Source organism: Parasteatoda tepidariorum, chromosome 7 (assembly GCF_982258835.1).
Source record: "Parasteatoda tepidariorum strain Cologne lab strain chromosome 7, Ptep-v5.0, whole genome shotgun sequence".
NCBI classification, from domain to species: Eukaryota; Metazoa; Arthropoda; class Arachnida; order Araneae; family Theridiidae; genus Parasteatoda; species Parasteatoda tepidariorum.
In genome coordinates, this window is record NC_141761.1 from 61,246,600 (window position 1) to 61,262,619 (window position 16,020).

Here is a 16,020-nt window from a genome sequence, read left to right on the forward strand (position 1 = left end):
ATACCATTAAGCTAGGCAGAAGTGAGTAGTCTTTGTCGATAGATCTCTATTTTAGTATTTTGTCGAAAGCGCTTTATTTTCACGAATTTATATATTACAAATTTATTTGACGATTTTTGATTTATATCACGAATTATACTATAGCACATTTCTAATAGGTTTAACGAATTACAAGTCATTTATTTGAATTCAAATTTATTTTAATGACTTAGTATTTACAAAAAAGATGCAATTTTTTTTTTAAAAAAAAGTTGTTATATGGATTTGAATGATTGTTTTGAATTCTTAGAATTTTGTGCATTTGCAGTGTACCTAAGTTAGTAGCGAGCGAAGCGAGCTTGGTCTGCGAACCAAACCATATAAGATTGCGTAGCAATTTTCGGGGGTTGGTGAGCGTTAGCGAGCAGAGGGCGCAGCCCACTAGTGTTCTTATATATTTTTAGACAATGGTCTTAGAATGGCATTCGATATCGGATCGAGATTGAGAAGTATAAGTTTTGTAATAATAGGTCCTAGAATGACTTTATATTCCGGCCAAATATTTATTTTTATGTAGGACCTTTATGGGTTTACAATATAGCACCACTATTGGGGTGTCTAAATTTTTATATTGGTTCTCGAATAATTTTGAACATAGGACTAATATTAATTTCTATATAGGTCCCTTGTAGGCTTACGATATAGTGCTTGTAGCATAACTACCACTGCAACTTTTAAATTCCAGTTCCCTAGTATATAAGATATGTTAATGATTCTATCTTGAGTTTCCTCATAACAAATGAGGGTTGACATAGTTTACAACCCAAAGAGGCCGTGCGTCGACAGGTTTGTTTCAACAAAAACTCTACATAGTAGGTGACTTTCGTACATGTTCTGAATACGTGTATCTCGACCAAAATGACCATTACACGATAGGAACACGCATACTTTGATGGATGGAACACTGTGAACAGTTGACTTGCAATTTGTGACTACGACATTGATCTCTTCGTGCTGTTGCTACTCAGTCTGGATCAGACACAATAGGGTCCTTAATCCCAGCGCCACATGGAAGGTGTTATGAACACGCGTACCTCAAACAATAATTAACGAGTCAATATTGGGGCATCTATATTTTCTAATATTGGTCCTTGAATGGCTTTCAATAATGGACCAATATTATTTTCTATGTAGGACCCTGATAGACTTATAATGTTGGGTAAACATTGGGATGTCCAGATTTTTCAATATTAGTCCTAAAATGACTTTCAATAATGGACCAATATCATTTTCTATGCAGGTTGTTTATAGACTTATAATGTTGGGTAAGCATTAGGATGTCTAGATTTTTCAATATTGGTCCCATATAGAAATGAATCATGTTCCAATATTGAAAGCCATTCTAAGACCAATATTGAAAAATCTAAACTTCCCAATATAGGTCCCTCGTTGCATGTTCTTATAGGACCCTTATTAGCCAATTTTGAGCCCGACTGGGGCCAATGTAAAATTGCTGATAGGGTTCTTTCGCTGAATAAACAAAACTTTTTTAAACTTGTTCAGATTTCTGACCCCCCAAAATATAAGGGTAACCTCAAACTGAAAAATGTGGTTTTCATAGTTCGGTTGGGAGAGTGGTCCAAAGCTTGAACCACTTGTCCGACCCGGCTTAATTTTAATTTTACTTTTTGAGCGTTTCGTTATAACTAGAGAGCTTTCTTAGAGAATTCAAAATGTTTGCACACAATTATAAAATTCTTTTATCCGAAGATAATTTCATGAAAAAATATATTTCAGTAAATATTTATTATTTTATTTAATAATAGCCGAAAATTTTTTAAATTGTATGGTGTACAATTTTTAACATCATTTTAAAGTTCTTAATTTTGCATAGCAAATGCAACATTTGAACAAAATCGGTTGAATAGTTACTGAGAAATCAAATTTTAAAAAAAGGCGTATACTTAAAATTCAATTTCTCAGAAACTATTCAACCTCAAATTTTACATTTTGCCGTGTAAAATTATATACTTAGAAATGGGGGCAAATATTGTATACCTTACAATTCAAAAACTTTTCGAGAATTGTCCAATAACTAAAATTTATTTTTGTATGAAATTTTCTTTAGATAAAAGAATTTTACAATTGTGTGAAAAAATTTCATTTCGTTTAAAATGTTCTAGAGATATGGCAAAAGGTGCAGAAAGTAAAACTTGCATTAAGGGTCCAGACTTTGGATGGTTCTCTTGAAGGTATGTTTATCCAGAGAAAGTATTTTTTTTTGTGTCTGACTTCGTAACTTAATATATATAAACTGCTGTTTGTAGAAAATGCAACACCATGAAAGAATCATCAGAATCAAATGAAATTTAATGCAGAAACGACTTGTACTGATACAAATAAATGATGAAATTTTCAAAACAAAAGAAACAAATTAAGCGTCCGAAATCAGTATTTGGTGCAGCCACCACGCGCTGCAATAAGTGCTGCTATACGACGTGGCATGGAGTCAAACAGATGTTGAATATCTGCTTGAGGAAGAGAATTCCATATCGCTTGTATGCGCAACCAAAGTTCGTCTTTGGAAACTGCAGGACGCGGATCACGAGTGAGACGCCGACCAACCATATCCCACACGTGCTCAATAGGCGACATATCCGGCGAATAAGCAGGCCAAGGAAGAAGTTGCATGCGTTGTGCTGAACAGAAGTCTCTAACAGTCCGCGCAACATGTGGGCGTGCATTATCCTGCTGAAAGATAGCTCCAGGGATGCCTTGAAGGAAAGGAACGACTTCGGGCTGTAGCACTTCACGGACGTATCTGTTGCTATTGAGATTACCCTCAATTCGTATCAAATTGGATCGTCCATGATACGAAATCGCACCCCAGACCATAACTCCGGGTGTTCGACCACTATGTCGTTCAATAATACACTCAGGAAGGCAGCGTTGACCGGCATAACGTCTAACACGAACACGGCCATCATGGGTCCACAAATTGAAGCGTGATTCATCTGAAAAGACAACTTGGTGCCAATCAGCTCGCCAGTCTCTGTGCTCAAGAGCCCACTGCCGACGCAGCCGTCGATGATCCGCCGTGAGGGGAATCCTGTATAATGGCACCCTTGCACGCAATCCACGGCGCAGCAGACGACGACGAATTGACGAAGCCGACAATTGTACACCTGTAGCAGTAGACCAATGTGCTGCCAGCTGCCTGGAGGAAGCTGTGCGATCATTCACCGCCATGCGGAGCAGGTGTCGATCATCGCGCTCTGACGTCACCTTCTGTCGTCCAGTGCCTGTTTTTCGAGTTGTTCGGTGCTCGTCGGTCCACTGCTTCCAAACTCGCATCACTGTGGAACTGTTCCGCTGCATACGAGCTGCTATTGCGCGATAGGAAAATCCTCCTTCTCGAAGGCCGATTATCCTCCCTCGTTCAAACTCCGTAAGTTGCTTGAATTTCTTATTCTTCCGTCGTGGAGGCATACTCAGGTCTCACTAAACGTTTGCCACTAACAAATAATCATAGACTATTTTCAACGTCCCGCTACAGCTCTTTATTTATACGCTTTCAGCATCAATTCAGAGGGCGCTGCGCGCGCCACGCACACGCGATGGCTCTGAAACTTTATTAATTTGCATAATATCCTATAATTGACATTTGCTGCGAATTTCATTTGATTCGGATGATTCCTTCATGGTGTTGCATTTTCTACAAACAGCAGTTTATATATATATATATATATATATATATATATATATATATATATATATATATATATATATATATATATATATATATATATATATATATTTACTTCCAATGCGACATAGATGTTCTTTTCAAGCAATCGTCACCAGTTATGAGACAAAACATGGCAACAGATTTCATCTTAGGCTACTGGGGGACATTGAGAATCTGTTTAAGCCATGATTTATTGGAATTACGATTTTTTAGTTCCTCGTGAAACGAGTCCCTGAAGATGTTCTTTATGAGACTTTTGATATTATAGAAAGGGAGTCTGGAATTATATTTCTACTTAAGATATCATCTGCTCTAAATAATTAGAATATTTGAGGTAAATCTCTCGAAACATTAAGAAGGAGTCCTAGATCGTGAAAATCTGATCATTAGATCTTAAGTTATTCATTGTGGTCCACTTTTTGAGCACTGTACATGCTGAATATGATCTGTACATGCTGATTATAGTTTTATATTCCTTGACAAGAAAATATTTTTGTGGAAAAATTACTGTCATGCATTGAAAATGATAGTTTAAATTGAAAAGTTGAAAAGATTTAAGTTGAAAAACGAGCAAATCAACTACTACCTAAGAAAAGGAAAGTACTCTAACAATGCAACAACTCTAAGCGTGGTGGCATTATATCTTTTGCCTCAGTAAAGCATGCAGATAAATTTTTTTCGTAAAAAGAATCTACATTACCGGGATACTACGTCTGTACAAAAGAAAGTTTTCTCCTAATTTCAATGTCACTTCTTTGCCATGACATTCACCTTTTAGTCTGCAAAATAAGAAATATATACTTACTAAACAGAAGCAGAAGAGAAAAAATACCATAATTCTGTATAGTATACAGGTGAATGTGTTTGCAGAAGATAGCACAAAATAGAAGTCAAGAACTGTTACTTAGTACAATAGCACGAAATGTGAAGTTGACTTAGCAGACTAGATGTTAAAGAATTATTCGACAGCAGCAGGTGTTTTGCATTTTCACAACGTTTGATATATATATATGTCCTCAATGCCTGAATTGTTTTCAATGAATCCATTGCCACTTCTATTAATTGCGGATTCATTCTTGTGATTTTTAAGGATTATGGTGTTATGGTTTTGGATAATGGTTTTATGGATCATGTTTTTTTTTTTTGCAGGAAGATTTTTGCCTTGTGTTTGTGAAGATTATGGATGTTTGTTAACTGCAAATTACTACTTTGCGCAGCAGATTGCCCTTAATTTACAAAATTCAGTCTCTAAATTATAAAAAACATGCCTTTTAACATCGCAAGGCACAGAATAAAACGAATGCTAGCTAAGAGAAATGATATCAAACAATTTTTTTGATGTTTTATTGTCACTTTCATTTTATGCCGCTATATTGTATACGCCTACCAACTAATGATAGAACTGAATTTTTCAAACATATTGTGTGCTAATGTGCATTATTTAATTCATATCATTTTCTTATTTTCATATTACGTATGCTCTTATGAAAGAATAATCTGTAATACAATATTACATTATATTGTAATATTGTCATTAAATTAAAAAAAAAAAACGAATTTTTTTAAAAAATCTTTTAAATACAGTAATATTTATTTAAGAGCAGTGATTCAGGGATTTTAAGGTAATTATTACCGTAAAAATTATGGTATATCAGATTTTATTGTTTCGTATCATGTTCCGGTAAAAAGTACCGAACCTTTTTGATATCAATGGGTGTTTAATTTAAAACAATTTCACTGATAGAAAATTGCTATCAAAGGTGTCGCATAGAAAGAAATTGACAATTCGCTAAATTTAAACACTTTTAATTAAGTTCTCAAACGCATCTTAAATTATTACACTTGTAAAGTGTTGGCATGTGTAGCTGCAAAGTCACCTAATATTTAATTTCCTTATTGTTTCCAGCTTTCAAATAAATAAAATAATAAAAAATGACAAATATTTTCCCACTGAGAGCATTTCTCTTATTTTCGTTTATTTAAAGGCCATAAAAATTTTATATATTTTTTTTCAATTTTATATTTATTTACTACAAGCAATATTAAAGTGCGATGTACATTTTACTTTATTGATACATAGATAAAATGTAGGGATCATATATTTGCTTTATATTTGACGGAGTTCTCTTCTTATGTGAAAACTGAAATACGCAAAAACATATTTAAACATTTAAATTGAAAACAGATCAAGTTTAATACCTCACTTCTAGGTAATTCTGATGCATATTTCGTGACTTATTTTTAAAATCTACCATACGAATCATCAAGAAATAAAAAAGCAATGACTTAGAAGCCTAGACAACCTAGACAATGACCTAGACAAGGTATTCATTTCATCACGTTTTTTTACAAATTTTTTATAAATAATAATCTGAATTTTCATTCATTAAAGAAATTTAAATGTGTTTAAACTATTTAAACACATTTACTTTTTAATGAATTTTCACTTTTTTTAGTCTGCATTCATACATATTTCTTAAATGCATTTACATTTCTTACATTTCTTAAATGCATAAATTTAAGTTTTCTTAATGAATTTTCACTTTCTTGAATTTATATTCATGCATATCTTTTAAATTCATTCATTTACTTTTCTTAAAAACGTGCTCCAACGATGTCACTTTATTGACATCGTTAGTTCAAACGATTTTCAACTCCCTTAAACTTTTTCTGACAAATATTAGTTTTAACTAATTTTAAAAAAATCGAAAACTCCTTAACATATGTTTTGTATAACTTTGTTTTTTTTTCTTTGTACGTTTTTTAAAATACCCATAATATTTTTAGTCAAGGTTCCAGTGCAACTTGAAACATACAAGCATTTAAACTTTTTTTACACTATTTTATATAATATTTAAATATTTTTAAACTAGGGTCTTTTAAACTGGTCAACACTCATGGTCTTTTATATTCACTCTTACCTCATGGAATTAAATAACTTCTAAAAATTCGTCTATAATTAAAACGATTTTAGATATATGCTCCCTTATGAAAACATATAAAGGGTGATAATAAATATAAAACATGAAATGTGAAATAAAGTTATTTGAACAGCAAATGGATCGTTATTCTAAAGGTTATACACTCGCGAGTGAGCATCACGTTTCAAGAAAACCCAACTATATAAAAATGTAATTAGATAGTCTTAAAATTTTCTTTTGCGACAACTTCATTCCCCATACGCCAGAATACACTATATCCTGAGCGATATTTGCTGACATGGCAATCAAATTTATATCGGCATCTACTATCATAGCGTCTCTGTTTCTTGCTGGATTTATTAACAGTCAAGGCAGTTTGTTTGAATCTTTCATTGAAGACGTTCAGAATAAATTGCCCACAGGTGAATTCTTAAAACTTTTTAAACTGAAACACGATGACGTAGATCAAGTAGTTCAAGCCTTAAACAAGGCTGGAAGCACATTTGCTGCCACTCTTGAAACTTCTGTGCCGGAAGACATTGTCGAAGAATTTGCGAACAGAGCTGAAAAAATAGGTAATTTAACACCGGAGCAGTTTTTCCGGATCTACGTAGGAGCTTTGGATGGCACTATGGGTGATCAGGGGGTTCTCTATTCTGGAAATAAAGATGAAGTTGTCGATTCATATGTTGATGAACTAAAGAATGCTGCCGATTCACTTGACGGTGATAACATTCTTGACACTCTACCGGCTGTTTCAAAAGCAAATGCGAATATTCTGAAGTCTAAGGGTTTGTCTGGCTTGCAACTGATTCTTATAAACTATTCAAACAACTTGCTTGATGCAATTGACAAGATTGAAAATTAATCACGAACCTGGAAGTTGTTCTTTATGTGACAAAGAAACTGATGACTTAGGAAAATGTACTAGAAAAATGAAAAAAAAACTGTTGTATCGCGACATTTGTGACCAATTAGAATAATGATTTAATATGAGAATTTACATGTATATTCTTTTGAAATTGGTGCGTGCAAATTTTGTTAACAACTTGCAAAAAAAAACTAAAAGCTATGAAATTAAACACTTATAGCTAACCAGTAAAATTATAAATTTGTGATCATTATTCGAATAAAAAAACACAAGAGTATCCAGATAGGGACTGTGCAAGTCTTATCCAAGCATTTTTCATATTCTTATTATTGTATTATTTATCATATGAAGTGTAACAATATGGTTGTGTGTCTTTAAATATGGATCTTTTCAGTATAACGAGGTACAATTTGTAGAATTGAGAAGAAAACGAAATCAGTCAACAAAAAAGGTATAGCAAAAAATTTTACTTCAATTTAGTTAAAATCATTCACATATTTTCCTTATATTCCATATTAATTTAATTAATATCCACATTAATTTTCACACTCATTCTAAGCATTAAATGCTGGTCTAAATCTAGCCTCAACTTTCTAAAGTAAATACCGATAAAAAATATGTTTCAGTAAGCAGTGTTACAAGTCCTTCTAGTCTACGCTTGAAAAAAGTAAGTTTTTAAATGTAGTTTATTAGAACAATCCTGAAAATTTTCTAGAAGAAAATAATTTATTTTACCCTAAAATAGAATGTAATTAAATTAACATTATAAATTATCCAGTTATTTCTTATTGCTTGATTTAATTCAATGTAAATTCATTGTCGACATTTTTTATAGTCTTCATATTAGTAATTATTGAAATCTAATTTTGTCATAAATTCTATAATATTAATTATGAAAAGCATTCTTAGAAATTCTTTAATATTTATAATGTAAAGCATTAGAATCAACATCCTATACGCATATTTTATACCTATTCAAAAAACTTCTAGAATTCAAATGTTGCTAAATTCCTATCATTAAAATCATTTTGATCTTTTCTTTTTCGTACAAAGAAAAAACTATTCATTACTCAATTATTATCACTATTTTAAAGTACAATGTTATTGTACACTCTAAATATCATTCTAAGGTGCAACCATATTTTAAAAATTAAATTTTAGAAATGAGTACAAACTGCACAAGAAGTCGAGAGCATATAATAATTGATACATATATATCTGTGCTAATAGGGAAATTATATTCATTTATCTGTAGCTACATCTAGAAATCTAGAATTATGCATTTATATAAAATATCTTTATATATTCTTTTTTATCCTTTTAAAAGTTTAAATAAGAATCCTAGTAGATAGTTATTGTAGATTATTTAATTATTTCTATATATTTGAAAATATTCTTAAAACAGTTTACGGTGTTAAATTTAGGGCTATATATATATATATATATATATATATATATATATATATATATATATATATATTATTGTTATTATTACTATTATAATTCGCTTTTTGAATAAGTAAAAATGGCTTATCGATGAATAATAAACATTCAATATTCGAAATGAAGGCAATTATTTAAATCAAATATTATTTTTTTAAGCTAAATGTAAGCATTTGAATTTCTAATAACTAAACATTTTTAGACAAAAGAAAACACAACGGGAATTCACAATAAGAAAAGACAAAGCGGAAAAGAATAATAGTTTAATATTTTTATATTTATTCACGACTAAAATGCATAAAATGATTTATATTCTTGAAGTTAGAGAAAAAGTTTTATTTTTTTTAAAAAGAAAAGATAATGAATTTTATAAAAGATTTATGATTCTTGTGAAAATTTTTCCACCTGCTCTTAGTTTTTTTTTAACCAAATTTACATATCACATTTCAGACGTCTCACACCAAAGCGGAATTAAATCAACTTTCCTCTCCGAAAACGTGCGTGGTTTACTGTTTTTAATTTTAGGGGTGCAACTTTTAACTTTCTTACCTCTATCTTTTTATTAATAATTTAAGACCACTTTCAAAATTAAAAATATAAAATAAAAGTTAAATGTCTTGTGCGTGCAGAAATTTATGAACTATTTTTAAGGTGATTTTAGTTGGCATTTTCAAGTAACTACAAGAACTTTTTATCTGTTTTTGTGGATTAATTAGTTAATGGAATTTAAATTTAAATAGAACTTAATATAAATAACTAGTGTTTTAAATAAAATACGATTAGATAGTGAGTATTGCCAAAATCATGATAATAGTGATTTTACTACGGTGATTATCTTAAATAATTTGTATACACTTATTTTTATATTATCTGTGTATAAAATGTCGTACGAAAGAATCTTTGATTTCGATCTTACTTACGTAAAGGAGGTTATTGATGTAGTTTTTGTGTACCGTAGGGTATCTTGTGGCCTAACTACAAAACAAAAACTTTAAATGTATTAAAAAGTACTAAGTGCAACATCTAAAGCAAAATAGCACATAGTGAAAAAAATTTGGTTAAATTACTGTACTGTAAGGTGTGGAAATTTCGAGGAAAAAATATCCGCAAGTTTTGCTATTAAAAACCAAAATGTGTGGTAAACAAAATATGCGTTATTTAACCTTATATTTGGAAATTTTTTCGTTCATATGGTAATGGTTTAACGGAAATCCTGATTTTCAAAGTTATAGTTCTTCTTACCTCGCATTTAGCAAGAAACTGAAAATTAAATAGAATCGAGTAAATTGTTTTTTATTCCATGCTTCAAAACTTACCACATCTATTTAATTTTTTTATCACGTATTACTAAATCAGATTTATTGTTAATTTTACCAAAATCATTATCAAATCGTAGAACCTGTTTGGGTACTCCCATAGAACCCAAGACATGGTAAAGTTTACCATGTTTAGTTTTGACCATACTTTTTTCATAGCGTACTAAATGCAGTGTTACATTTTTATTCGAATCAGGATTGTTAAGTTTTCTGTGCTGGCAAAAGAAGAGTGAATGCTTACCTTTCTCTATCTATACTGTCAAATTTAGAGGACTGCAGAGGTAAATGAAATTCCGGTTATAAAATAAAGTGTAATATTTAAAAAACAATCTGCAAAATGCCTTATCGAAACAAGTATATATGTATCGAAAATACGTTGTAAAAAAATTCAGAACTACATATAGATAATGGAAGATCATTACAGATCACCCTCTGCACAATGTAAATAACTCCGAAGTAAATTACATAACAAGTACTAAAACCTTATGTACAGCATCATTAAAATCTATTATACCTTGAATTTTTTTTAACGAGAAACTCGTTTTTACTGTAAAATCCATTTTTGCAGTAAAATTTTATACCTTACTTTTTACTGCCATAATTATTTATGTAAAATTATTCAGTCATTTTACAGTAAATTTTCCTTTAAAAATTACTTTGTTTTGTTTGATACGGTTAAAATTTTAAACCAAAAATGGAATTTACGTTAAGAAAACCAGTACTCAAAATGCCGGTACTTTTTACCACAATTTGATCTCGATATTTTTACAGTATATAGGTAAAATGAAAATATATACGTCTATGTTTAACTATTTTTTCAAAGAAAAAGCTATTACATAAGCGTGAATTGCAGTTTCAAATTACTTATATGTTCTAAGAGTATGCAGAAATGTTAAATAATGCTTTTTATCAATTTATTAAAGTCCTTGACAATCTGAGAAAGTTAAAATTTAATGCAAATAAAGAGGTAAATCTTAAGAAGCAAACACAGGGAGACCTAATAAATGAGAGCAATTGACTTAATAAAGATAGAAACTTTGAGAGGAAATATATCCAAAAGATACCGAGCTTGTTTATAACTGAATGCATGACCACTTCTTATTAATACTCAGGAAGTAGAAAGGAATATTTCACCACATGCTACAACATAGCCTAATAAACTAGAAATGGATCAAAATGTGGTTTGGAATATTTTACTTGTCGCCGGACATAAGATGAATGAATTCATTTAATTTATAAATTATTATTATCATTTACAAAATAAAGCTACAATATTTATCACTAAAATTAAGTAAATAATTATTATAACTGAAGAGATAAACTTTTATATCTTTATTTTTATAATTAAAGAGATGAACTTTGAGATAGAATTTTTTTATATATTTCATTGTTCACATTCAAGTTTTTTAGTCAGATTAAAATGGTATTAAAAGTTTTAAAAGTGAATTCTCTGGGACAAATAATTTAAATGGGGAATAAATTTGGAAATATATGAGACGGAATATAATCAAGTGAGAACGTTATTAACATTAAATTAAACAATATTATTCAAAACTGATATTAAATAAAGTTTTGTGAAATTTATTTTAAAATATACTTTTTTCAATGATATTTAAATAAAAGATTTAAACAAACATAAATTTTTAAGGAATATAAATTTAATAGATTTACCTTTAACTAAGATAAAAGAGTAATAACAACAACTTTGCCAAAATGTTAATGCCGATATTTCAATTGTATTATTAAAAAAAGCCATCCGTAGTTAAAGCTTTTTATTTTCGAAAGGAAAAAATTTACATCGAATAAAGGTTGAAATTGGAAAAAAATTACACTGGAAAATTTTGATGCGTGCTCGCACTTGAGGAAGAACACACTTTTCGTTTTTAGAAAAAATTTCGTTCAATTTAAGTAGATATGCATATTTATTTTCATATGTATTCTTATAGATATGCATATGTAATTTTCATATGAATTCTTATATGCTTTATATCTAAGATTAAATGAGAAAAGGACAGAAACAGTTATTACGAATTATAGTTCTCCAGTAAGGTAAGAAATATGGCATTGTTTACGTAATCCACGTAATCCAATCGTATTTCAATAATTTTTATCCCATCAAATCTCTGCTTTAAAACTATAAACCACAAAGAATTATTATTCATTCATACTACGAATGTTATTATTAGAAGCAAAGAAAAAACAAGTCAGAGGCACTAAATTATGAAACTATAAAAACTATAAAAATCTATTGCATCGATTAATCGTTTCCGTTTTAGTGTTGCTATAGGGTATCGAACCCTATTGGGCTAAAAGAACCTTTCAGTAAATCTGTGGCAATTATAAAGTATCATTTATAGATTTTACTATATAATAATGACGGTCACTACAAAAAGTTCTATCGAAGACATACATAGATTACGGATATCATAATTCAAATCAAAGAAGGAATGTAAATAAAGATCGTATACATTTTATCACACTTTCAACACCTGCTCTTTTATTTTTAAAATTAATGTATGATATTCTTAAAAATATTTAATTTTGTTTAATGAAGTTCAACTTTAAGTTCATCCGTTTATTATGATTTAAGATTAGAATTTTTGATTATTTAAATTTAAAAAAAACTTAATATTCTTAAGATAATAAATAAGCAAAGTAAAATATCATTTTTTTTCAACAAAAAAAAAATAATACATTTACATTTTTTTGAAAATGTGTTTAATGAATTTTTTCAGAATGACACACGTTTCCAACAACAGAACACATTTCCCAGAATTGAAAGTTTTAACACGTTTTAAAAATTAATCATGTTATGTTCATGGAGAAACAATTTCTGGTAAAATGGTAAAATAAACATACTGTATAGTAATGACAATTCCGGTAAAAAACATAATTTTGGCTATAAACCCAAATTATTCGATATTTAAATAATTTATGTGTGAATGTGTCCGTTTATATAGTAACTATTTACCGAAAATTAAATTTAAGCGAATAAATGGTTTTTATGCGCTGTATTATGATAATTTTACCACAAATATAATAAAACCATATTTTTGTTAATTTTACCAAAATCATTAGGAAAATGCTTCGGTAAAAAGCATTGAGGATGCTGTAGATGCTCCCGTAAATACACAAAAACAATAAATTTTACCATATTCTGCTAGTTTTGATCATACTTTCTTCCCAGAGATTCTTTTTTATTAACTCAAGTAATAGTTCTGCTTTATTTCTTAAAACTTACTTATTTTTATGTAGTTTTTATAACTTATTGTAAAATTCATTTTAATTTATTTAAGTATTCTCTAATAATAAGTGGTATACAAGTTTGAAAATCAACGATATTGAAATTGTTTTGCATCTTGATATGCATGCAAAACAGATAAAAGGTTTCTGTTTCTGTTTTTAATTTTTTTAAAATAAATTCTTTTAAAAAACTAGTCATTGTTACTTACTATACTTTTTGATAAGAACTATAATTACAGGCTTAAATCCATTTTCTAGTTTTCGCAGGTGCATTCCAACACTTAATGGTCTATCATAAAAGATTCGCGGGCAATAAAGACTCTTTATGGAACATTTCGCTTTTTATGAAGGCCAAAATGTACGATATAACAGGATTTGAATTAAATTCTGTAAATACAGCTCTCGACAAAAATACAACTTTTATAATTTTCAATATCTATTTAGATTCTTTTTTTTTTCTGTATCTATTTAGATTTAGAAGAGTTTATTATTATTTCATACTCTCGATGCATTTAGTTTATAGATTCTAGTTTTAATGATTTTAATTTTTATTAAAGTACGAATACGCTTTTATAATTAATTGCTTTTAATCTAATAATTTTTCTATGCTATAACGTATAACTTATGCATATTAATAACATCATTTGAAAGTGCATAATTAACCTTATAATTATGGTCAAGTATTTTTTTATGTTTGTTCGTATTATTTTTTACTTCAGAATAGTTCCTGTTGTAAATATAACTCATTCGTTCTTAAAGGGCAAATATTTTTTTATAAGAGTTTATGCGCAAATGTGATTAATCTATTAAGGTAAATTTTCATGTTTAAAATAACTTCAAGTTTAGCTGGCAAAGTCAACTTCAAATGCAACTTAGTAACGAGGAAGTTATTTTGACTTGAATAAATGAGAGATTTCATTAATCCATAGTAAAAAGAAGAGTTTCTCAAAGCTGAGCAAAAATTTTTAAAAATAGCTCTAAAACTAGCCAAATTTGAAAATTCAGAAAAACAAATGTACCTGTGTGTGTACGTGTGAGACAAGTAATTGTTATCTGCAAAAAGGATTCAAGCCAAAGACATCAGAGTTCGTAGTAGGATGCTTTAACCACCACAGTTGTACACCACAGTCCAGAGAGAGTTAGAAAGCTTTATATAATGACGCATCATGATATACATTCTACTTGGTTAAAAAATTTTGTGATATGCAGAAATAAGCAAAGAGTGAAATTAAAATTACCAACTGAGCTATTGGAACTATATTTTCCAAATATCAACCCTTTGTACATTAAAATTATAAATTAGTGTACCATGATGTGCCATTGCAGAGTCCACTAAATAGAGTTTCATTACTCTCCAGTCACTGGTGTGTTTAACTATGGCAGCGATGGGCAAACTACGGCCCACGGGCCAACTGTGGCCCGCCGGAAGGTTTCATCCGGCCCTCGAATAAAATTTTAACTAGCCGATTCGTGGTTAATATAAACAAGATGCATTGTACATCCATTTTCTTGTCTACTATGTTTAAAGTTACTGATGACCTTTTTACTTTTCCTATTTTTGTTCTACAAAATACAAATTGATGGAAATAGTACAACATGGATAGTACAAGATGGAATACAGTTAGCTTCAATATAAAATGTTGAAAGCAGAAGTTCTTTATTAGAATAGCCGTAGATTGGCTCCATCGAGCGTTTGTCTTTCTCGAGGAGCACGCATATGGAAACTAATATAGGTGAATTGTACTTCACATGTGGTAGACCACGAAATTTTAAGCTCGAAGGGGCGGATTTTTCTACCAGCGCGAGTTTTAACATTATTTATTGCGTATGGAAAGATTGCACACATATCATGTCATTGTGAAACCCAGAAAATCAGGGCTATATTTGCTTCATCTTATATATGTGAGCAAGTGTTTTCAACTATAAACCTTATAAAAAGTCCTTTCAGAAGTGGACTAACAGACAAGCATTTGGCCTCGTTTCTTAAAATAAGCACATCTCACTTCGAACCTCAATATAAGGAACTTTTAAAAATGAATTCGTAATTTCATTAAATATTTAAATTTAAACTTGTATACGTATTTTTTTCTTTAGAAGTATCTACTCGGCCCACCAAACTTTTTATCCACGATATTTTGCCCTCGACCAAAAAAGTTTGCCATCCCTGAACTATGGTAATCCTACTATGAATCCGGAAGCCCTTTGTTCGAAAACTGTTGATAACCAATCAGCATCACTCTCATCTATTTCTTTTTAATAAGGCATTTTTTTCATTTATAAGTATATATGTTACTTTAATTTGGAATACCTGGAGTTTTAAAATTTAAAAATTTAGAACTATCTTGACACATTTTTGCTAAATTGTGATAAATCCTTTTTAACAGTGTTACCATTATGCTACTATTAATGTTACGATTTGTATTCGTTTACCATTGGCAAAACATTTGGTGCTGTTGATATGCATTTTTAGATTCGTAAACTGCTATCTAAGATCCTAAA